Genomic DNA, 26,067 nt, shown 5'->3' on the forward strand with positions numbered 1-26,067 from the left:
CTTCTATTCAAGTTTACCTCAGAATCGTCATTGAGGATGTTGATAATAGCAATTTTGGCATTTTTATCCATTTGAGTCTCTTTGGTCTCGTTGTAGTCCTTTTTTTGTTCGTTTGCTCGCTGCCCAGCTGTTAGTTTTGGATTTGGACTCCTTATTTTGTTTATACGGCCCTGATGTACCAGACTTGGCCTGTCATCCTTCAGGGATTTGTGGAGGAGCTTGGCATTCGTGTTTGCTATCTTGTGACCGTGTATGGAAGATTGGGTTTTCTTTTTTGCCAGAGCCATCTCATTTTGAGCAGGAATCTTCTTTGCGACCCATGGATTTGTTAGCGGCGAGTCCACATCAGAAATATTCACGTTCGAGGCAGAGCTACTCATGGTGCTATTCAAGGCACTTTTCTGTGTTTGCTCTGTGTCGTCATCATATGAGTACGTGGATAAATCACATAGGTCGATTGATACTGATCCTGTTGTGGTTGCCTGTTCGTCGGAGTCGAGTCTTTGACGTTTGTTAGGGTTTGCCTTTGCTTCTGCGGCTACTGGCACAGCCTTGTCCGTCCTTTTTGTGCCTTTGGAGGTCTGTGGGGGAGTTCCCGTTGTGTTCCTCGAGAAGAAGTTCAGCTTTGGTGGAGTCGTCAGATTGCGTATAAATTTCTTTGAACTGCTGGTTTGAGGACGAGCCGCACAGTGCTTTCGCTTTTCGGTCTGTTTTTTCGGGTGATTCGTTGTCGATCGGGTTTTTTGTCCGTTGGACGGAATCCCTTTGGCCTTGTTTAGATATAGGGCAGGCCCGTCAAAAATGCCAAAGGTCACTTTTTTGTTGTTGCATGCACCTGGGTCGAGATTTTTTGGATTGTTATCAACAGAAGGACGTTCTACCTCACTTGAAGATGTCGACGGCTTCTCTGCTGGATTCGCCGATAACCCTCCAGTGGGGTCAACAGCAATCACGACTGTGGGCAGAATTGGAGCGACTGACAAGGAGCGGCCTATCTCGCCCTCGTTTGTTTGGATCGCAAGTACAGAGGCAGGGGGCCCTGTCTTAGCGATTTCACTCATGATCGCCTCCTCTGGTTCATTTACCTTCATTGGACTACTAGTCGGGCCATCGCTGTGCCTGCATTGCTGTTGCAGGGAGGAGGTTTGCTTTAGACATGCCGTAGCTGCTACCACTAACGCTTTAACATCTGACGTGTCCTTGGTCCTGATTTCATGTAGTTGCAATTGCATTGACTGCAAGGCGAGTTTGTCAGTGTCAAGTTTGTTTTGAAGCTGGGCAATGGTTTGATCCTGGTTGGCTAGTATTTCCATAATATGCTGGAGCATCCCTCCATTCGATTGTATGGCTTCATGTATATTTTCGTATAATTTGGTAAAGGGAATGAGGGCAACTGATGTTGCGGCTAACACATTGTTGTGTATTTGTAGTGCCGCTGCAGCCGATAGATTGGACTTGAGGGCTGCCGCCATGTCTTTTGTTGTCTCCATGTCGTTCTGTTGGTTTTGATTTTCCCTCGTCTTATTAGAATTTGCATCCAAACTCATGGAATCGAACATCTTACTTGTCGTGTGAGACAATAAAGCCTGATGCATTGGAGTTGAGTGAGTTGACAGCGGTCTCGACTTTTCTTTGGGCGATTTCGCTGGCCAGTGGGACCTGCCAGCTACCGTTGTCGATAGAGAGCCACTACAGGGCAGATTTGCTTCGACAATGTCCTTTGGCACCACTTTGTTCGACTCGAGTCCTGAATTTTTGTGGACCTGTTCCTGGTCCATACTCGTCTCACTCAGGTCGATCGAATCTGGGTTGGAGGTCGACTTGTCGGTCTGGTCGGAGTTAGGTCTTGTAATACTGGCTGACAGACGTTGCTTCATTTGCTCAAAGTCAGCTCTCAGGCGTTCAGCCAATCTTGCTTCACGTCCAGCAAGGTCTAGTAAATGACCCGATTCACTGGGCCTCGAATGTTGGCAGTTGGAGCTGCCGAAGTCAGGAGCTTTGCGTCCGCTATTTGCTGTGCACGTCTTTAGTGCACTCTGATTCGCACTTCGTGATGGGGACGTGCTGCTCCATCTCATCTTATTTGCTTCAGTTTCCGGTAACGGAGGCCGCTGATGTGATACCGCGGCATTTGTATGATAGCCTAATTTCAAATTGTCCTCATCATTTGCCTCATTTGCCTCACTGGATGGCTCTGCCATGGTGTTTGAGTCGTCGGATTTCGCGGGTGGATACAAGAATCTAAGCTTTTTAGACTCATTTTGTTCTAACGGCACTTCAAGTTCCATCAATTCGGAGTCAGTGACGTCAAAAGGTGATTGAAACATCGCAGTATTTATCTCAATCACCGGCTCAGCGGTTGGTTCAGCGCGGGCGAGCTTGGCTGTCGAGCCGCCTGTCTTGAGGCACTCATCTTGTACCCGGCTAAGCTCTAGACTCGAAGATCCTGGGTCCAATGTAGTCTGTGGTCTACAATTTCCATGGTCCATTATAGGACCTCTACATAAGGAGTTGATCACCTTGGGGCATGCAAAGGTAGGCGAGACAATCGCACTACTGCAGGGCACGTGTGACGGGGCTAGGATGGAAGGCATGGACACCGTTAACACGTTTTCCATGTCGGACGTCGTTTGCCTCTCTCTGCTCTGCTTGCACTGAGTCCCCCAGTCATATCCGGCTAGTGAACTCACAGGCGGTGGGGTAGTGCTATGGCTGATATTTCCGGTAGTTACCACCGGGTCCATCGGTGCAGGGTTAGGCACGGCTTCACCGCAGTGGCTATTGCTCACGGTAGCTGCTTCAGGGGCAGATACAGGGGTGGTAGCTATGTGTTCGGACCTTGCTCTGGGGAGAAGCGTTTGCCTGACCATTGCACGCGTCAGGGGGCCGGTTTCAGCCATCCAAGAAAATAATAAGGGATAGTGAATTAACTTCACTTACCGTCTCGTGGCCGTCAGCCAAGCCACCCACCTCAGCCAGCCTCTGTTCAGCCGCGGACTGCCGCAGACTGAACTCTGCCCGAACTCCGCGCGCGCTCCGCGCTCGAGATGGGTTTTTATAGTCAGTTGGACTTTCTTTTTCCTTAAAGGAATAGGTTGGATCCCGGAAAGACACAGTCGCTGCAGCTCCTCACACCACACTCCGCCAGGGACTGCCGCAGACTGAACTCTGCCCGAACTCCGCGCGCGCTCCGCGCTCGAGATGGGTTTTTATAGTCAGTTGGACTTTCTTTTTCCTTAAAGGAATAGGTTGGATCCCGGAAAGACACAGTCGCTGCAGCTCCTCACACCACACTCCGCCAGGGACTGCCGCAGACTGAACTCTGCCCGAACTCCGCGCGCGCTCCGCGCTCGAGATGGGTTTTTATAGTCAGTTGGACTTTCTTTTTCCTTAAAGGAATAGGTTGGATCCCGGAAAGACACAGTCGCTGCAGCTCCTCACACCACACTCCGCCAGGGACTGCCGCAGACTGAACTCTGCCCGAACTGTAAGCAATGTCAAACTTAGTAATGCAATGAAATGGAAGAGGAACCTATCCCTAAAAAAAAACAAAACACACACACACACACACACACACACACACACGCATACACACACACACACACACACACACCCCCCCCCACACACACACACACACACACACCCCCCGAAAGGGAATGGGGAATGGTTCTCAGAATAGGGACTTACCGGGTCCTCCAAGGTTGGAATGACCCGGTAAGTCAATATTTCGAGAACCCTTACCCAGAATGCGGTAAGGGGGTAGCCTAATAGCACCATGGCTACCTCCTACCTCGTCATGAGGCCCATTGTTTCTATCTCTAGAAAATTCTGGCTTGCTTAAAAATAGTCTTGTAATACTGTATGATTTAATAACACTCAGGCAGTGTTTTATCCACTTACAATTTCCACAATAATAATTATGATGGCTCATATCATTTTGATACCTAATTAATGTCTCTATATCATCCATATAAAATGTTGTATTAACAATAGTTCTGATAATATGGTTTATAATGTTCGCTTATCGAGTACACTGCTGAACATTTTGACTACAAATTGCTGGAAATAATACAGTGCCAAACAGAGGAGCTGAAATTACTGCTGGATCGCCTAAACATTGATCCATGTATAGCTCCTGCTCATGCCTCCAGATGGTACAAGGCATAAGTTGGGTAAATAGGTAGCCTTACTTTTTTTCCCAATCAATTCATCAGCCACATAAAAGGTAAAGACATTTCGGGGTTCCTTGCCATAAAGAAACTTTTCATTGTTATCATTACTGAGTCATCCATGATTGATTACTGCTCCCCAATTAGTACATATCTAGGTACTCAAAGTTATACAATAATTACAGTGGATCCAATCATGGGCCAGCAAGGGCTGTGCCTATGGCAGTTTACAATTACTTAGATAATACCTTAGTAAACAGCCTTCTTCACCGGGAACCTATAGCAAACTGTGAGCCTGCATATTTTATCCTGATCCCGACACTGGTTTAAACTGATTGCATCTTGTTGATCATTCCTGCTTTGGACAGATGCACCCCTTTTCCAGCAAAACCACCTAATTTATTTGCACATCTTCATTGATTCCTTAGACCTTGACCACTCGTGGAGCTTCAATTAGCTGAATGTATTAAAATGATGTAGGCATGTTCAAACACCATACTGCAAGCACCGCATTCCTTCAATTTGTCAGTCTCTTCTTAATTATATAGTGGGAAACAATTTGCTTTTAATCTTTATAGTGGCTGATACCTTAAATGTAGTATATGCACCTCCTCTCACCTAGTCTGATCATGTCTCTTCATCACATTCTCTCTGCACATATGCAGAGCAATTGAATCTATGCCAAGTGTTGTAAGGACAATATTTCCCTACAGTCTCTTGTGGTACGTCACTCCTTATGAAATTGTTCTATAGATCACCTATTTGCTATTGGTGGGCAGTTGATAGGTGGACAGAACTGGCAGGGTCTGACCAATATCATTTGCATTAGCAATAACACAATCTCTAGTAAAAAGAAACTTTCTTAATAGTGATTTACATACTAAATAAAAGAAGTTAAAAACATCCATGGATCTTAATGTACTGTAAGGTAGCTTCTGTTGTGCTTTTTGTTGTCCTCATGGCACATGACTCGGTAAGCAAAGACAAGGCTAGTTATTATGTTAGTGGAAGAGGCTGATTGGTGGTGTTGATGGTTACAGGTCAGATTTGTATAGGTCTTGAGTGCTCATCTGCGCTCTAGGGATGTTTAGGGGTTACTTGCGCGTATGTTATCCAAAGGGTAGAGCCCTAGATTTGACAGACAACATCGATTGGGGTTGGTTATGCGCTGATAACAAGGTAGTGTGTTAGGGCTAAAGAGAAGAGCTTTATCCTGGCTTCATAAGTGTTGATGTAAAAATGGCTAAGTCTATGGTAGCTGTCTGTAAGGGGTTAAAAGTGTAGTGCAAGGTAATAGCAGAGTTAGTTTGTAAGAGGAAGAGGTAATTAGGCCTTACAAAGAAAACAATCAGGTGCCCTCACCGATTCCTATATCTACTCTGTTGCAGAAAGGTGCCATGCCACTTTTTTTTTTTATTTATATATTTGTAAAGCGCTGAAAGCCCGCGAGCATCAGAGCGGTGACAAGGAGACAGGTCAACAAATAGTGAAAAACAGGACACAGTGTGAATTAACAGATTTCCTCGTGAACGATTTGGCCCATTTCGCTGAATTAATTGAAAAGTAATGTTTTCAATTTTTTCTGGAAGAGAGTGTAGTTGGACTCGAGCTTCAGTGAGGTAGGAAGTTCATTCCATTTTTTTATGCTTAGAGTCGGAAAGGCTTTACCGAGTCCGTGCTGCTTTTTTGTTGTGGTGGTTTGCAGTTGGCCTGTATTAGAGGATCTGAGCAGCCTTGTCGGCGCATACCACTTGAAATGTTTCTTGAGGTAAACTGGTGCATTGCCATATAAGCAACGGTGAACCATAGTGAGAGACTTAAACGTAATTCTTTCTTTCATAGCCAACCAATGGAGGGCCTTCCTTTCGCCAGTGGGTGATGTGTTCCCTCCAAGTTCTTCCTGTGATGGTCCTGATGGCGTTATTTTGAATTATTTGGCATTTCTTCACGCAGTTGCTATTAGCTCCTAAGAGTAGGGCATTACCATAATCCAATCTGGATAGTATTGTAGCTCTAGCAATGGTTGTGCTATTTTTTTGGTCTAGCAGTGGTCTGATTTTTTTCAGTAGTATTTGGTGATATTGACAATTTTTCTTTAGGTAAGCTGTATGTGCTTCAGCACCTAATGTAGCTTGAAGATATACTCCTAGAGTCTTCACTTTTCCTGAAATCGGAATAGGGGTGTTTTTAATGGAGAATGAAGAGTAGAGTGGGCTCAATTTTTTTCTGGCCTGTGTAGAACCGAATATCATGAGCTCGGTCTTAGAGCCATTTAAACACATCCGATTTTCTTTCATCCAGCATTCTATGGTGTTGTATAAAGATGAGAGAGTGTCACTGTCCTTGTTGTAATCCCCACTGAGTTTGAAGACTAGCTGGGTATCATCAGCAAAGTTCGTAAAGAAAATACCCATTTGGGAGAGCATGGTACAAAGGCAGTGCATATAAAGATTGAAAAGAAGAGGGGAGAAACTGACCCCTTGTGGGACGCCACAATCCACCGGTTTGGTGTTAGATGTTTTATTTCCCCAGACAATCCTAGATTGCCTGTTTTGTAGGAATGAAGCTATCCATTCGGTTGCCCCTGGTGAGCAATTTCCTGAATTTTCCAAGGCTTCTCGGAGCTTTGTGTGATCCAGCAAATTGAATGCTGCCGAGAGGTCTAACAATATTAATAGGCCTGATTTGCCTTTATCTAATATTGACAGCATTTCAGTCTGAAGGTCTAGCAGAGCAGATTCTGTACTATGGCTGGATCTAAATCCGGACTGCTGTGGGTGTAATAAGTTATTTTCATCCACATAGCTTTGTAGTTGTTCTGTAGCCACCTTATCCAAAATTTTCAACAGAAAATTGCACTTATCATGTTGTTTATTATCTCTCTCTCTCTCTCTCTCTCTCTCTCTCTCTCTCTCTCTCTCTTTCTCTCTTTCTCTCTCTCTCTCTCTCTCTCTCTCTCTCTCTCTCTCTTTCTCTCCCTTTCTCTCTCTCTCTCTCTCTTTCTTTATGGCTGGCCTCCTCCCTTTCAGTCTCTCTGTGATGCATTGTTCCCTTTGTGCAAAAAGGAGGTGTTGCTTGACAGATGTGGAAAGAGAGCAGTTTGGACTCCACTCATTACCTTAAGCTACAATGTAAGGGCTACAGGAGCCAATATTATTGATTCATAGAAGGGGCTGCTTAAGATATTAGGATCCCAGGCACCCATTTAATTTTCCTTAGTGTAGGAGTATAGTTTAGGTGCAACATGCTCACCTTGGGAACAGCATAAAGTTGTGCAACATAGGTTTGTTCACCAGGCCGATGCTTAGAAGCTGTAAGAGTTCCACATTAAGTAAAATATAAATCATGAAAAAAACGTAGTATGTTGTTTGACTGTCTAAGAGCCAACTCACACCACACCCTAACTAGCTAGGTTGTGGTTCTCAGTGGTTATATGGTCATTTTCCTATCAGGACAATGCCCATTGGGATAGTAAACAAGAAAAGGCATTTATCAGGTGTTTTAAGGCCAAAGACAGAATACCATGCAATTTACCCATAGGTGTACTGCTACACATTGCATGCACATGCAGCTAAATGCCAACATTAAATTTCTTCCACTCCTCACTGGTCACCACTCACCTGGTGTTTTGGGCAGCTGCACAACTTTGATTCTAAAACTATGCTGAAGCCTTGACTTGGGTTCTTCACAGAGAAAGGAGGAGCAGAAATGTTGGGTGCATCATCATTGGGCCGAAGGGGTTGCCCCAACTGTAGGGAAGTGAAGAGAAGCAAGCTGACAGTGAATAAAAAGTGTTTGGGTGGGGCATAGTCTGGGCAGTCTACTACATTTTCAACCTCAGATGCTCACTATCTCTGGCTGATTGGGTGGCAATGATCTCTGCATGATCTTCTTGGACAGAGTTGTGTTTCAGCTAAATAAGGAAACGAGGGCAGAGGCAGCTATGCAATATCAAACTTATTTTAGGGGCTGTCCTTACAGTGATAAGAGGGACTTGCATATGGACCTGATGTAGGCTGTCTGACAGGGGTCTCCTGAGGTCAGGATGCTATTGTTTCATCCATTAACACTACAAAAGGAAAAGGAAGAGGAATTCAGGGAGGGTCATCCTTTCTGTAGAAAGGGGATTGAGGGGTGCTGTATTGTGCCATGTTATTACACTTTTACCCAATCTGGTATGATTTATGGGATGAACATGAGGACATTTTGCATCAATTTGAATCTTGTTCCAAAAGCAATGAACAAAACATATGTTTTGGTATGATGGCTTCCTTGGTTTCCTGTCACTTTCTACCAACTTGTGAAATGTGGGCACTGAAAGGTCTCCAGTATGTGTGTGTAGAGAAGCAGATGTGAATGTCACTGATAGCCCCCACCCCTCACCTAAGACCTATTGGATGAATAACAAGAAGAAACTGTGCATGACACCTGGTATAATTCCAATACCGCATTGAGTATATGAGAGATGTTATGCACTCAGGCAATCGTACCGAATGTGCCCTTGAACTGAAGTGGTACCAGGTGATCTGCAACCACCACTGGATATTGCGAAGCTGTAAAAAGAACCTAACAGGTGCAAAGTGATGTCATAAGGAGAAGAGACAATGATTGACCGAAATGATATAAGAATACTTAAAGAACGAAGATGTAACTGAAGAAACCAGAGTAAGAATACCACATATGCAAAGAAGATAAGTAACCAGATGAGTAGTGAATGTATATACACAGAGATGCAAGGTAGATGAGTCACATAGAAGCTTGCTGCAGTAGAAAATATAACACAGGTAAATCGGTCATGTTGGAAAGATGGATGCCGGCTCTCAATGGTAGTAAGCAATGAGCTTGAAGGAGAGTGACCAGTGCTGCAGAGCTGACAGAGGCTGGAAATATAAAGTTGTGCATGAACAAAGAATTTCTGTTTACAAGAGATCAAGAATGCCACAGTGAAAGTCTACTGAAGGGCATGGGGTAGTCAACAAGGATAAGCAATTTACACAGCCCATATTTATCTTAGATTAAGTAAATGAGCAAATATTTGCAAATGCCAAGTATTGACACTTGAAGATGCAGAAAAGCATACGTGAGACAGAACAACCTAGTTTCCAGAGGCCGAAGATGGTAATGGCACCCAGGATAATTGAATCAAATAGCACTACATAAAAGGCAAAATCGACAAAATTGTGGTCTATTTACATGTGGTGTAAGACCAGAAAACAGGGCCTATTTATGAGCTTCAGGCAAAGATAACAATGTACCTTAACTCCCTTAAAGATCCGGAGAAGAGAACATCCAGCAAGGTCAAGTACAAAGGAGAAGCCGTGGCTGAAGGCTTGGCTGATGAGTGATGGTAGACTAATTGGGCAAGTGAGCAGTAGTCTGATGTTGTTCTCTGCACCTGTGTTTCAATTTGCTTACGTGCTGATAACAAGCTGAGTGTCCAAGGTTGGGAGAGAATGCCAACGAATCAAAGGGCATATGCAATTATAATCATACATTGTTGCAGAAGCCAATCTGCTGCTGTTATGCTGCTATAATCTGGATCATAGGTAGTTAGAGGGAAGTTCAAGGCATGCCTATCAAATAAGGGGCATCCAATAATAATATATCTAAATAAGCAATAGGTATATATGTTACCCTAACCAATCCCTCTGTCTGATAGGTTTTACTGTTTGCCACATAGGATGATGTCATAGCTGATGTACATCGAGATATAAAGCTTTTGTGTGCCTGAAATGAAACCGAGAGTTTGTGGACTACAACTTGTTCGACAGGTTTCCCTACTTTATTGAATTGATAATAAATTAGTACTTTGCCATATTCTTTGGGTCTGTCCAGTTATTTGGGACCAAGATTATTTGTTATGGAAATTTCATTCTGTGCATGGACACACCCAAGAAAGGGCTACAACACATGTGATTTAGGGTTATAACCCTGCTGCCTAAATCCTGACCGAGTATGATTCAGTATGTGCCATTTCAGGTACAGAACTGCTGAGCATGACTATGTAGGTTTCCATAAATTCAATTCAGGGAACTGGTTTTGCCACTGAATACATGTCCATGGACAGTGCCTTAATTGATGTCAAGAAATGTAGAGTGGTCAAATATGGCACCTTTATGCCTTTTATGATGGCTTAACATCACATGGCTCTCTAAAAAAAGTGGTCGTAGGGTCATTATTGAGATAGATTTAGATGAGGCCTGCAGGACTGGATGCTATAATCCATTTGCATGCTGTTTAAGTAGACAGAGTTAGAGACCAGATCAGACATTCAAAACTACTTTCAGTAACTTCAAATGTGGTCTGCAGGAATGGATGCTATATCCTGCATGTTGATTCCCACATGTTTCCACATGTTCATAATATTTAAAGTGTTATACTGGAAGGTAAATAATTACAAATCTCCCAGGAAGATCAGGTTAATCGGGCCAAAGACCTAGTGTACAATAAGATGAAGATTACATTGATTGAAGAGTGACTCCTCTCTAGGGGAACGGCCCTTACAGATTCAGCACAACTTAAGGAATATTTTATTGGTACCAATACCACGGACCTCCCTGAAGCTCTAAGTGCAATCCGTAATTTGCCTTCACAAATAAACAGTGTCCCGATAGGCTGGCTCGCTTATGTGAATGCCACAGTCTTATTTGACGTGACACCTATAGGGTTAGAACGATCTATACAGGCATTATCATCATATGTGAAGAAGAACTACATGAGGATTAATATTAACAAGACCAAGATAATTATCTCAAATCTAGGAAAACTAAAATGTGCTTGGAAACTTGGCAATAAAACATTTGAGGTGGCCGAGCAATGTTGTGAATGGAGGATAGCACAGAGGCAACATACTGGTCTTAGAAGCAAGACCACGCAGAGCAACAGAGGTTACAATCACAGATCCACGCTTAGAAACCAAACTTGTATTGGTATTAAGCACATCATAAGAAACCAACAAATAAAATAAAATATTGTTATCTAGGCTTTTACATTAAGAAAAATCCTAGTTTAATCTATTATGCTGCTCGTATATGGAGAAAGTGTTGTGTGGCTAAACAACATAGAGATACAAATGGTGGATTTTATGTAAGCACCTTATTGGAGATATATAGGGTGAGTATAGTGCCCAGTCTATTGTATGGGCTGGCAACCTTGCCATATATCCAAGTCGGTTGGCTCAAACAAATAGAGGGAATATTCTTGAGAAGCATAATAAATGTGCCCACGACCAATGCAGTAGAGGCACTCAGGCTAGAGTATGGAATCACGACCCTAAGCAGAAGCTGGCCAATCCAAAGAATAATACTCTGTTTGAAAATGTCTGCTAGTAAAGTAAAGACCAATGATCTAATAGCCTGTTGGGCTTGAAAATTAAGCTTACAGTAATAATGTATACTTAGTAGAATTTAGAGCATGTGTAGCTCATTATCTGGAGTGTTCGGAAATCTCTATGGATGAAGCTCTTCAATGTCTAAAGATAGATATAATATCGAAAAAGAAAGTGAGAATATTGGATACAATTTGAAATATTGAAAAACTATCCACATTAACCAGATATGCTGAATACTCCAGACAAAGCTTTGAAGCAGAAATTCCTTTTTCATAGTTAACAATGTTCTGCTCAATGGTGGTGAAAAGATTTATAATAAGGCTACGTATGAACTTTCTACAGACAAGCGATTATATGGGTGCTTGGCGAGGCCTTTCTCGTGAGGAGCGTTTGTGCCGCTTATGTTGAGACAAAATAGAAACAAGTAGGCATGTTTTAACGGACTGCTTTAAAATGAAATCCTTCCATGAAAAAGGGCATCGAAATAATTGTATGAATTTTAGATTAATTAACTCTGACCAGTTTTGGAATACCCTGTTTAGAGCAGACTCAGTGATAATATCTTCTGCTGCTTTTTATATATGGGAAGAATTTAAAAAATGTGTAGATTGTGTATGAAAGGTTGCATGAATGAATTCTTTTTATGTATGAGTATTATTATGCATTGATGTATTTTAGTAACGTTTTATGAAATTGATTTGATATGTAATGAGAGGGATTTAATGAATACTGTACTGAGATATGTTTTAACGAAATATAAATGTTTGTTTACAATGTGTTTAAGAGTTGTTTAATAGCCAAATTACACAACAAAGAATACAATACATAGCAATACCACCCTAATGCTAGCAATAAAACCCCAGAGAAGCCTGCCTCCCATAGGTTTATCAGGCATACAACCTAGCCTTAAGAAAAATGTCTACTTCATCCTTAGAGAAGGACTTAAATAGTGTGATAACCCTGGATAGAACTACAGGGGAAGAGGATATTGAGGTAGATCCCCAGAGTCAGAAACAAAATATATACACAAGTTGCTTGACCGGTTTAAGGAAAACATTTTTTTATTTGGAAAGGCTGACCCCACTTTAGTCCCCTCGCCATTGTCAAAAGTGGCTCTTAACCAGTCCTCCTCTTTCCGTAAGAGAACAAAACCCAGCAGAAAGAGCAGGTACATACCCCAACCTACCTTGTGTAAATATGAACCAATTGGACATTTTGTTGGAACTCATGCTTGATCACCAAATACAAGCAAGTGCAAATTTCCAGGAGTGGCTGGAATGGGTGAACAATGCCCAACAAAGGCTGGTACTACCCCATGGGATTCTACAGTCCTATCAGAGGGAGAAGATCTGGGGATTTCTTTTCTAAACTTTGAGCAACTAGCACAACAATTTGGAGTATCTAGAGGAACAGTAACATTTTGATATTTGAAATATAAATAGCTGTCTCTGTATTTCAACCCCCTTTAAAACTCATGAGGGGGCTACAATAAATGGCATCCCAGTTTCCAAACTAGTGGACTTCATTAGTAGACAAACAGCCATAAGAGCAGAAAACAATCCCATTAAGATCATGAGCGTATATGGAGGCCAAGAAATATATCATCAGACTCCAGTAGAACTAAATATCAGAGGTACAGAGACAAAATAAATTCAGCCTTAATAGGAACCTATTTCCCACACTTCAAAGATCTAGTTATCGATCTGAAAAAAAAATTCTTCCTCATATTCACATTTTGATTTCTGGGAAGAGGAAACATTGATCTTGGAGAATCCCCTTTGGTCCTGGGAGGAAGTACACCCCAATAAAACATGATAAAAAGGAAATCATTCCAACCCACAATGGGAAGCTACCATCATGTGGCGAAAGGTATGGATCTCGTCCCTTCTTCCATGGGGGAATCCCTCCCATGTGGCCGGGATGGTGCAGTCACAGTCCAATAGTCCTTTGGGGATGGTGCACCAGGGTGTACCGTTGGAGGATCACATGGGTGAGGTAATCCCTTATGGGACGAGGGACGATGATACAGGGAGAAACCACTCTCTTGCCCTCTTATCCTATTCAGGGAAACTGAGACCCTCCCACCTCTATTATTGTAACGTAGATAATATCAGTTCCTTACCTTACACTGAGACAAGGGAGAACAGTAACTACCCATGTCAAAACTGCGACTGGGAAACTGTTTTGAAAAAAAAGGCATGGGGTAATACAGTATATTGCACAAGTCCAAACAGTGCGGTCTAGTCAATTTGGACAATCTGAAGTACAACATAAAATAAAAACAGAGGAAGGACTATGACTGGCATTGAGCCCTCCCTGGAGCAGCGGAAGGACTGGTACCCAAACCTGCAAGGAGAAACTCCCGGCATAACAGCAGACTGGAGAGTGTGAGAGGGAAACCTTGTGTTACGCAGAAGAAGATTTCAACTGTTGAGCTGCCGCAGACTGCAGAACGACCACAAAAAACAGGGAAGTCTCACAGCAGACTGCAGGCACCCAGGAAGACCCAAGACCATGGCGGACTGAACAAAAAGGTACCATGTTTGTTGAGGAGGCGCAGGGTCCCAAGATGTTGGTGGAGAACCCGGAAAAGTCAGTAAAGTCCAGAAGACACGGTCTGGGACCTTGACTGAGGCAAGAAAACTTGAACATATCCAAAACCGACCTATGATACTTAGCAGGGGAGTATACCAAGTCAATACTTGGTATACTCCCCCAGAAACAGAAAATTAGTAGGAAAGGCGAGTCTAGGACTCACACCCAAATACATTATACCAAGCCAAGAAAAGGGAGGCATTCTCTTGGCACTTTCTCATAGTTGGACTCTCTTCTCTGTGATGAGTCCCAGGCTTTGCTTTACTTGGGTTCTTGGTTCTTATATATGGATCTCAGGAATAGTTTCTCTCTAATGGGTATTAGCTGCCAGGGTGGACACATCAAGGCAGGCTTGAGCAGTTGGCAGAGAATCTATAACCTGTTATAAAACCTCATAAGATAAATTTGAAGGTTTGTTAGGTTTCATCTGTATGGAGCTCGGCTATGTGATGAGCCCAGTGCTATAAGGCCCTCCCAGTGGTTTTCTACTATTCTCTCGAAATTCATGAAGATGACAGCTGGGTCTTCTCCATTACTTAAATGCTTTAGCGTAATAGGTGTGGTACTACAGGTTGATTCTGCCTTTCCGATAATGGCTCTGTGGAAGGCCGCTAAAGCCTATGGATACTGTCAGGTTATGGACAATTGACCCTCGAACAAAACTCATAACAGACCTTCCATGATGTTTAGTCATTGACTTAGTTATTCCGGTGCTAGGGTCCTCATCTGGTGGTTCGACTCATTACTCCTTGGACTCCGTATTCTTGGGCTTGGGAGCCTCTCTAATGTTGGAACGTGGGACTGCTGGTGACACCGGTAAACCCACTCCCTCTAGCTTCAGCCTTTCTTAGCTGCTTGATTTTGCCAGGCTGCCCAGATCCTTTCCACCTGGGCACTCTGTATTGAGGCCCGAAGGATCCCACAATTCCACCACGTGTCACAAACAGCTTTAAGAACAGCCAGACTTCCACGGATACTTTAAAGGTCTACATTTTGTACATTACACATTATTCAGTATAATGGCTAGAAGTAACTGAAATGTAGCACACTAAATGTTGCCCCTCTCATCTCCCATGGGCTTCCCTAGCTTAGGAATCCCTCTATTTGAGATTGTCCACTAGAGATCATCAAAACCTACAATCTGGTCTTCAATTTATAATGGCCTAAGGTTCTTAGCTTTTTCTATCTTACTCCCTCTGTGGTTCTTCTAGGTTGCAACCTACCCTAGCAACTCCCTGGGATAATATTTTGGGATGTTCTTTATGGTCATGCTCCTTTCATAATGCCCAGTTCCCCTGACTCTGGCTTTTCTCCCCCTTACATACCTTTCACTGATGTTTCCTTCTCCTCACTCACTGCTCTCTCGTTCTTGATCACTCTCCTTTCTCTCTTCCACTTGTCTAATCTCTTCTTTCATCTCTCATATTGTTACACAAGGTCTATGGCTTCTTTCCTCCACTGTCCCTCTAATCTTGTTTCCAATCTCTTCTCCCTACTCTTCCCTTCTCTACACTCTCATTTTCCCTCTCAACTGTCCACTCTTCTTTAATCTCCACTTCCAGCTCCCCTCCACTCTCTTCTCGTCTTACCTCCCTCCTGTTCTTACACTTTCATTCACCTCTTACACTCCCTCAGACACTCCTCTTACTATCACTCACTTATATTTCGACTCTGCCTCTAACACCACTTACACATTCTAGCTATAATTCACTCATTTGCAGCGTCACTCTTGCAAACAGGTAGTAAGTACTCTCTCTCACAATCAACACCTAACATGCATCATTCTCTAACAGAATATTCTCACTGTTCTGCTCCAGCGTCCTTCTTCTGCCTGATCTCTCGGTTAACCTCAAATCCATCTGACCTCACCTGAACACTGGCTGCTGCTTCTGTCTCTCACAGAGCTTGTCTGAAATCATGTGTTGTGTTCTCCCTCTGCTCCCCATTGTTTTGTCTGTTTACCTGTTTCATGGGGCCAATCTGTTCTTACTATATCCCTCAGGTGCTGGCCTTCCCCAACTGTTTGTTAAGCCAGCGGGTTCACTCATCAGAGGACTCCAACATTCCTCTGCTGCATGACCTCCTGCAACAGGTAGTCCTGAAACTAAAATAATTGAATTCTGGACAGAATAAGGTATGTAGTCATTGTGTGATTGACAGGGGTACCTTCCCCATGCAAGAGGGCTCATATAGGGAGGCAGGGATTTAATCCTACCAAACTCCCACACCCCTCCTCTGGAGCAAGATTGGGTCGGCTGACAACCCTTGTAGGCCGCCTGCGCCAAGCTTCGAGTGTTCCCCATCCTCCCCTGACATCGAAAAGTCCCTGTCCTTGTCACAACATACACTCAAATAGCCCTCTTTATGTTCATGTCAAGGGCAAGTCAGATGTATCAACAAATAAAAACATGAGTGAAAACTTAATAGAGGATTGCAACATTAGATTAAATATTGAAAACTACATTTATGAAAAGGCACACAATGTTGAAAGTAAAAACAACCTACATTGTGATATGAATTTTTCTTGTTCATAACACAATCCAGATGTTTTGCATTAGTCCTATCTAGTATAGTCAATGATAAAGGAATATCGGACTTGTAAGCCAAAACATCTTCTAAGCACTGCAACAAGAGTTATTACCCGATTTAGTGGTATTCAATGTATTGAATGTATTGACTACACAAGGATGACGGCTTAGTTGGTCCAGTAGGTATTGAAACTGGGAATTTCGGATGCACATAGATGAGACAGGCAAGCACTTAATGAATAATCTTATCAGCTGTTTTAGATTAATATTGGCTGTGATAGAAATGCAATATTCTGAGATTCTAGTCAAAATATTTCTCAAATTTGACACACTAGAAGATTTCTAGAATAGAATAAAATAAACATCAGAGGTCCACATATTACTGGAGACGTGGACCTACTATGTCTGTTGTGTTGTTCTAGCTCTTGAGCTCTGTTGAGACATTGGGCCTCATTACGAGTTTGGAGGTAACCATAGTGCTATTAGCACCATGGATGCCTCCAAAATCGTGTCCGGGTTCTGTGAATGAGGAATTACCGGGTCATTCCGACCTTGGAGGACCCAGTAATTCCCCATTTACAAAACCATTCCCCATTCCCATTTGAACCCCCATAGGGCTCAATGGGAATGGGGATGGAGCTAATAACGGGCCCATTAATAATGGGCCCGTTATTAGCTCCTTGGTCCCCTCGCAGGACCCGGAAAGGACGTCTGGCTAATCAGGCATCCCGTAATGAACGGTGCGGGTCCTGTACCGGCACCATTCATTACGGGACCGCCAGGGTCGTAATGAGGCCTTCATCTCCTCATGATACTATAAATATCACTACATAAGTCATGTCTATTTCTCTATTGTGAATACATATTGCAAAATATGTGAAATTTGTTTATACATTGGGCCTCATTACAATGAAGGCGGCCACGGAATGAATGGTGCCGGTAAGGGACCGGCACCGTTTATTCTGGGCCGCCCTATTACGAGGTCTGCAGCGGGTCCTGCTCTGGAACGCCTGGTCAGACCAGGTGTCCTTAGCAGGACCGGCTAGCAGACCAGGATGCTAACAATGGGCCAGTCATTAAAGGGCCCGTTGTTAGCATCCTCCCCATTCCCATTGAGCCCTGTGGGGGCTCAAATGGGAATGGGGATATACCGGGTACGGGTCCTGTGAAAGGGATTTACTGGGCCCTCCAAGGTCGGAATAGCCCGGTAAGTCCCCCTTTGCGGGACCCGGTACCCGGTATGGGGGTAGTCATGCTGCTAAAAGCGTCATGGCTACCACCATACTAGTAATGAGGCCCATTGGGCCTCATTCCGAGGTTGGAGGTAGTCATGGAGCTATTAGTGCCATGACTACGTCCAATACCGGTAGCGAGTCCGCACTCGTTCAATGGGGACTTACCGGTCTATTCCAACCTTTGCGGGACCGGTAAGTCCCCATTGAAAAAGCCATTCCCCCTTCCCATTTTAGCCCCCATAGGGCTCAATGGGAAGGGGGAAGGCGCTAATAATGGTACCGCAAATTGCGGTACCGTTATTAGCTCTAAAGTCCCTTAACGGGCCCCGTCCATAACACCTGGTAAAACCAGGCATTAAGAAGGGACCCGCTAAGGGACCTCGGAATAGGGCACAAAGGGATTACCGGCACCAATGTCCTTAACGGTGCCCGGTATCCCTTTGCGCACAGCTTGTAATGAGGCCCATTGTCTGTTTTCTCTTGTTGTTCTCAGTGCAGGCAGCTAACTGTGAGGGTGATATTTTAGCAGAATTTCGATTGAGGGAAAATCAAATCATTTCATCAACCCTAAACTAGAGGTACCCGTGGTGGGCCTCATTCCAGGATCCATGTTACAATCCAGAATTCTATTAAGTAACAGCATGTTAATTAAAACATATTTATGTTTATAAAACAACACACATGAAGAAGGAACACCGAAAGGCATATTGTAAATCATACTTATGAAAGAGGTTCCCAAGTTCGAGGATGCCCCCTTATTCAAGGACACATGGGCGCTGAGCACTGCATGCCATGTCTCTTAGGAAAAAACCCTGGTGACATGTTGGTGGTTTCTCTGGACACTCGGTGTGCTGGCCTATCCTGCATGGATCTCACATCTTAGCATGTGATCCTTTAGGAATTGGAAAGAGATGCACACTGGAATATTTACAGGGCAGGGTGGATATATGTGCTGTGAATCTCATAGCTGTAGGATGCTTGATTTGCCTCACTCATTCCTTTGCTAGTGGGAACCATATTTTATATATGAAGATGACCTCTTTGTTGTATCTTCTAATACGCATATATCTTCATCTTGCCAAGATGGATACATAAAATGACCATGCTACCAGGACTGTGCACAGTCTCTCTTAAACACTCATATTAAAAAAGTAGCAAAACCGGATCATTTGATCAATTTCTAGCAATGTTGCAAACATTAGATTGTCTGGCCTGTGATAATTGTTGATTCGTCTTTGTAGGCGTTCCATTTCCACATGCAGGGCTTCTTCGCTCTGCAATAATAACGTGCTGGAAAGCATAACCAAACCTCATCATAACTGCTTTCAAAAATAGGTTCATCCGTATATGTTACTTTAATGCAGTGTGGGAGTTGATTTCAGAGTTGCTCTTAAGGAATTTACTGGACTGTGGTGTGGACATGTATGTATATCAAAGACATACCCAGGGCATAAAAGGCTCAACGCAGAAGTCAAAGGGCATTAAATCTGATCTGATTCACATTCTGGTTAGGAGCCATTGAGAATACCATGTGATGGAAACAAATTAATCATTTGATTCCATCGTGAAACTGTGCAGGAATTATTTGAGGTGCTGTGGCTGCTTATGATTAGCTAATGGTGTGCCTCCTCCATCCATAAGGGGTGCAATTAATGGCAATATGGAATTTGCTCCCAAACGAGAAGTAGAACATATCTAAAAGTGAAGCACGGGTAGAATTGCAGTTCATTTGCACTTACAAAAACACTGTACATGCACAACCACCATAGTGTGTGTATTTTCAATTGAGCTGTTATGATTGCCAAGTGGAAAACAGCATGTGTTTATTTGGAACTGTAGTTGATTATGTCACCTTATGTGGAATGGAACAGGTGTTTAGTAAAATAAAAATAAAAAGTCTATATGGAATGTACGTATTTATACATTCAGACGAGAGGCTAATGTGTATCCATCTACTGGGGGAGTCTTATTGTGTATGGCGGTAGCAGTAAAACAGGTGGTATTTCCAAAAGCATTTTAATTGTTTTTCATATTCTGATCCTTGAGGTTATTTGTGTTTGTAATATTCCTTGGAAAGGTGTCATGAAGTAATTACCACCTGAATGCTTTCCAGTGGGCAACCTAAAACGACATTCCAATTCCTTATAGTTTTCCTGTAATCACGTTTCACGCACGCAGAAAAATTGCCGCGAATTGCAATTTAGCTCCATTTCACCACTTGCCAAAATAGCTGTTTCTTGTTTTCAACTGCTGAAATTCTTTTCCAATCTGACAATAATCCATGAACCATTGCTAGTGTTGACCTGTACCAATCCAAAGTAACTCTCACTTATCCTGAATCACATTTAGTGAATTACAATCATTTTGGCATATTTTCCCATTCATTGCAATCACATTAAAAAGTATTTTTGCCTGTTTTAAAATCATACCTGTTTTCTCTAAACTTGCTGGGGGGAACTGGGATTGAACTGCATTATTGATTGTATTCTTGAAACCTGTGTGCCCTCATTTCTATCTCTTCATATTGCATAGGGGCGGAGTGAGTAGTCAGAGGGGGAAAAAGTGATCACATTATCTTTGGATTGAAACCATATCAAGTTATTTCTGTGTTGCATTCTTTCCATCTTGCATTTCCTTGAACCATAAAAGTATTCTCTGCTACCGTATGCTCCATATTCATACTCCTAAGTGATTAAAGAGATTGTTGATTCTGTAATATTACCCCATGTTGATTACCGTCCATATTCATAAGTGTGCTATTCAGATATTATTTTGTTCATAAAAGTGTGATATATATATTGTTTAATTCTTCAAATAAACCTTTTAATTTGCAAAACAAACCTACTTCTTGGCTCAGTGAGGTCGGGGAGATCCAAAGAGAGGGGCATTATATAAGGGTTCATCATCCAGATTCAAAGAACTTTGACATAAAAATATATAAATAAGGGCTTCCATTGGGCATCCCGGACTAGGCATTGATTTAGTTGGAGTGCTGCACTGAAGTCACTTACACTTTGGTACTATGAAAAGATACTCTCAACATAGTTAGCAACTTCATGGGCTTTCACAACATAGTTATTTTACCGGACAGAGACAACCTCTTCCCGGTGGGCACCAACAGTTTCCAATCCTGCCTCAAAAACAGTGCAGTCCCACAGAAGCCACATCTATCTCCAGTCTTCTTCAACTTCTACAAAGAACCACTGGTGGCACTTGTTGTGAACCTTGACATCAAGATTTAGCAACATGACAGTAACAACCAGCTATCCATAAATGTCATTCCCATCAATGGCATCCATCAACTACAACAAAGGCTCTCACTCATTCAAGAATAATTGACCTGAAATTAACAGAAATGAAATCACATGAAGACAGAAATGATTGTACTTTGACTACAACAAAGACACTCACATATTTAACTATATGTTAGAACTTAAACTTGATGTTGTCTCTCCTCAGATCTCATACAGTGTCTTAGCTCTTGCAGTATCTGAAATATCGTCAGGTGGAGTATGATAGTTAATTTCACATCCTTACTGTTCATGGCCTGTAAGAATGTCATTTTATTTTCCCTTTTCCCTCCCTTGCCTTGAAGTGCTTTGAAACACATTGTGTATAGGCGCTATATAAACTATCACATCATATCATATCAAATCCCATGTCTTCATCATCAACAGCAAGCCCCATCATGACAAAGCCCAGACAGGCAGATACATATTGGGCCTCATTACGACCCTGGCGGAATGGGTTAACAGGTGCCGCAAAAGGATGCGGACCCGTTAAACCCGTTCCGCCACATTACGAGGTCCCCTCATGGGACACGGTAAGCACGCCTGTCAAAACCAGGCGTGCTTACCGGGTCCAGCAAGAAGAAGAGAGAGCAAACAATGGGCTATTCGTAATCGGCCCGTTGTTTGCTCCCTCTCCCATTCCCATTCAGCCCTACGGGGGCTGAAATGGGAATGGGGAAGGTCTGGGTCCTTGGAGGGAGGAATTACCAGGCCCTCCAAACTCGGAATTGCCCGGTAATTCCTCATTCTGGGAACCCGGACCCGGATGTGATTTCGGCGGCAGCCATGCCGCCAAGAGCGGCATGGCTACCGCCGAGGTCGTAATCAGACCCATTGTCTATTTAGAAAATCAAGCCATAAAATAGGCCTTGTCATGCTTCACACCGAGACTCTGGAATAAACAATCTGATGCTCATCTGACTTGCTTCCACTATTGTGTACTTCAGGAATGAAACGGAGAACTTGCTCTTTTAAGGAAGACTTGTCACATGTTTACCCTCTGATAGCACCTCCTCCTCCCACTCTCCCCCCTCTCCCTCTCTTTTCCGTTGGTAATGCCTGTCCTTCTTTCTCTATATTAATAGCCTTTTTGCCCATCGTTACACTGCTTGCTAGCTAGGCTTGCACTGTAACATTTCAAACCTACATGCATACATACATAGTGCTAGAGCAGGTAGCGGGAATGGAGCACTCTGGAGATAGCTAAAGGCAGCTTTTTTTGATTTGTTTAAAGAAATTGTTAACAGAGAAATGTAGGTTAACTACATCATATTGCTCCGATCAAAGGTTGATGTGTCAAATGGATTGTACAGTCGGTGGAGCTGGCATGCCACGATTCCTTCTGAGTGAAGCTTCCATAAGACAAGACAATAATGTGGCATGGCAGTGGCAGTCAAGCTTAAACAGTCATGCTGGCTTTCAGCATCCACACTTTAATGGCCCTGCTTCGCAGGGAGCATGTGCTGGAAAAATGATTTGATGCGGACAGATATAGCATCTACCCCTTCACACAATGCTCCTTAATTATCACAGTGAAGGGTTATATTTGGGGGTCTTATAAGGTGGGAGAGGAGTGCAGTTGTTCGTTCTCTAATAGGGACAATGTTGAAGACTGCAAATTCAGACGAAGGTGACATATGGCATGTATTTATGAAATGTATCTCACACGTTCTCTGAAGGGTATCAGCTAATGCTATGTACCCAACATACTGCATAGAATCGACCTGACGATTTAGGAACATTAAAGGAGTCTCCAGTTGTGAAACTGCCTTGGGATATTTGCTCATCCTTCCAATGAAACTGCAGGACTCTCTTTGAGACATGTCATATTTATGCAAACATTATGAACATATGTGAAAGACCGTTATAACATCCAAAAGTGCAAGTAAATATTCTGTTCAAGGTTAAATGTTTCAGGATTAAGAATTGTTCTTAGTGAATGTGGTTCTGATATGAACAATATTAGCAGAAACTGCACTGTGTCTGTTACATTGAAGAGCTGTTGATGTTTTTCATGTTCGCTTTCACCCTACATGCCTGCCATTTACGGCCCTCTGCACTTAGAAATCCATTAGAATGTCTGAACTGTACATTTCTGACAGATACACTTCCACAATGCTTAACATTCAAAGTATTGAATGAGTGTCGTCTAGTAATAATTTGACAACATGCATTTGACATGCAGAGGCCTTACGCTCGAAGGTGAAACAAAGTAATTAAAATACTACATTTGAATACGATCCACATTTGCTGAGCATTAGCTTTACGGGGGAAACACAGCTTTGCTCTATTGAAATGGCATATGCCCACTAATGAAACATTTGGGCCAAAGGTTTGCCGCATTAACATCATATCCCTATAAAATGCTAAACACCAAAAGCAAAACGTCTGTGGATATTCCTTTTCTTATCTATATTGAAATACAATCATTATATCAAGACCAGGAGAAGAAACTCATCTGCTAACAAGGGATTGTTTGTACCGTGGTCCACAGATGTACACATGAACTGAAAGATATTACAACGTTGCACAGAAGCGCATATAGGAAGTTTTTGTTTTTTATAATGTGTTTCTCAATGTGTCTTTCACAACATAACATGTTTGTAGTTTGAAATGGCAAAGTTAAATTCTTCCTCTTTAACCATTAGTATGCACAGGGAGCCACTGTACACATACATGTTCTCAAACATATTTGCCAAAATAGTACTTATGACATAGCACTCTACACAATTAGCTTCCTGTCATATTCCATTACTCGATATCAGTGGTGAGTGAAACAAGAGGGTGGGATGAAATCCCCGGCCTGTTCTCAGTGACAACTACTGGGTTGACAGAGAAGGCTAGAGGCATCTTCAAGCAAGTAGATGATGGACCGGGACCAGTATGGAGAATATTTCTAGGGCAAATTCATACCCACTTTGTCTCCACTACTTCTGTTACATGTTGTCTGAAGCTGCCCCCATTAGTGTGCATTTGATGAATCTGAACCAACTCAACCAGCACAAAAAGTTCAGATTCACGCAGATTTAGGGTTCATATCCAAGACGTTGCCATGCGAGAGATGAAACACTCACCAAAGGTACCTTGCCTGAGGCAGCCCCACTTCTGAAGCCAGGCACTCTTGATCATACGCAGAAGCTTTTGGTCGACCAATCCATGAGGGCGGACCAGCCTTTGAAGCAACAATCTGCACGACAATATGGAAGAGCTCTCCCAAATTATTTACAGCTGGAAACAAAACTCATTACACCAAGACCAATCCTCACACGCAGCTTATCAGCAAGCACAGGTTCAGAGCCTCACATTTAGAGAGAGGTCAGGAAAAGAGCATGAAACCACGGACTGCACAGAGGGAGTGATCAACAGGAGTTGGGAGTTTGGAGAAAGGGGGCGGGAGGAATCCAAAACTCTAGGCCCTGGCCACAACCATGTAGCATGTCACACCCATGGCGGCGTACTAATGAATACAATAGCCATAGGAAAAAGTAATACAATTACGGCATGTTGTCAATTTCAATGGTCGCTAACACCACGCGTGCTCTTACAACAGTTACAAGTTGCCTGTGCACTGCATGGACTGAAATACTACCGTTATTGGACCCCTCATTTTCTGTGCGTACAAAGCGGCCATAGAAAATACATCATGAAGACCTACCGCCAGAACAAATGTATTGATCAACCGTGTCTTACTGTCTGAACCTTTCCCAACGCTCTGTGACACGGCAAAAGAGTTTTATAAATATAGCATGTTTGCGCCAGTTGTCGCTCCGCTATCGGTGGATCCAAGATGTCGGGCACATCCAAAAAATCTGACGCAGAACACGTCTCGTTGCAGCCTATCGGCAGAGACGTCGCATGTCCGCGGTCATGACGCCAGCCCCTTAGCCAATCGGTATCTTATCCATGGACCGAACAGGGAAGTGTGACCGCGAAGCGGACATATATATCACTAATTTTTTCAGACCTACTTTTTGGTCATTTTTATGAAAAGTACTGCACGGAAGGTCACCAAATTTACAAAAGCATGCTTTCTGGACTAAGCCCCTGTACCTGCCGCAAATTTGGTGAGGATCCGTCCAGCGGTTTGACCTGTAGCCGTTTGCAAAGCTTTTCCCCCAATCAGTCTAATGGAAAAAGGGGGAAGAAAAGATGTTTTGGGACCGCCCAATAATTTTTCCCTGCCTGGAATCAAACCTCCCCAAACTTTCAGAGTGGCCCATATATTTTTTTTGCAAAGTTTGGTGAGGATTCGTCCGTTTTAGTTCCACATCTTAATCAACTATCGTTCTCTTGCTGGTATCAACAGTGTCTTCTTCTTCAAACTGTGCCTTTTCCTTTTTGCTCCTTATGCATGGATCTCTATCTCTTCATCTCTTTTCCTGCCAGTATTGATTATGCAAACTCTCTTTAATTGGCCTTCCTTTCACTTACTTCAAACACCTCAAAATAATATATAGACTCCGTCCCCAGACAAACGATTGTTACTAGCTACCTCACTATCAAATGCATTTGTTCTTTTAGACTTACAGACTATGAACATTTAAATCGTTTCAAACAGCTCCTGCAACAATCTTCTGTGGCAATTCTATTTGACTGCAACTGACATCACAACAATGGGAGGAGCTCAGTTCTATCGTAAAATGTTTGAAAAACATTAGGCTTCCAAGAGTTAACCCAACAGATGTGATACAATGTAAGCATGTGACTGGGCTTCGGGAAAATTACTTCAGGACTGCAGTTTTAGGAAGGGGTTCTACTGACCATGTTAGACCTGTGACATTACCAGTGAAAATATGCTGGTCTTCTGAAAGGACGCCACATTCATGCAAGAAGGAGAAAACGTCAGATGGAAAATCAGATGCTGAAATCGTGCTGGCAACACGGTATCAGTGTGGGAGGCATATGTGGAGACAGGGAATG

The 26,067-nt window shown here is 42.9% G+C and overlaps 1 protein-coding gene across 2 annotated transcripts in view; it reads right to left on the minus strand.

Annotated features, from left to right (window-relative positions):
- CSMD1 (CUB and Sushi multiple domains 1) overlaps positions 1-26,067 on the minus strand; it is a 5,442,057-nt gene that overhangs the window by 1,938,665 nt on the left and 3,477,325 nt on the right. The window lies entirely within an intron of this gene.

The sequence above is a fragment of the Ambystoma mexicanum genome, chromosome 4p (assembly GCF_040938575.1).
Source record: "Ambystoma mexicanum isolate Mex_15411 chromosome 4p, UKY_AmexF1_1, whole genome shotgun sequence".
In the NCBI taxonomy this organism is placed as follows: Eukaryota; Metazoa; Chordata; class Amphibia; order Caudata; family Ambystomatidae; genus Ambystoma; species Ambystoma mexicanum.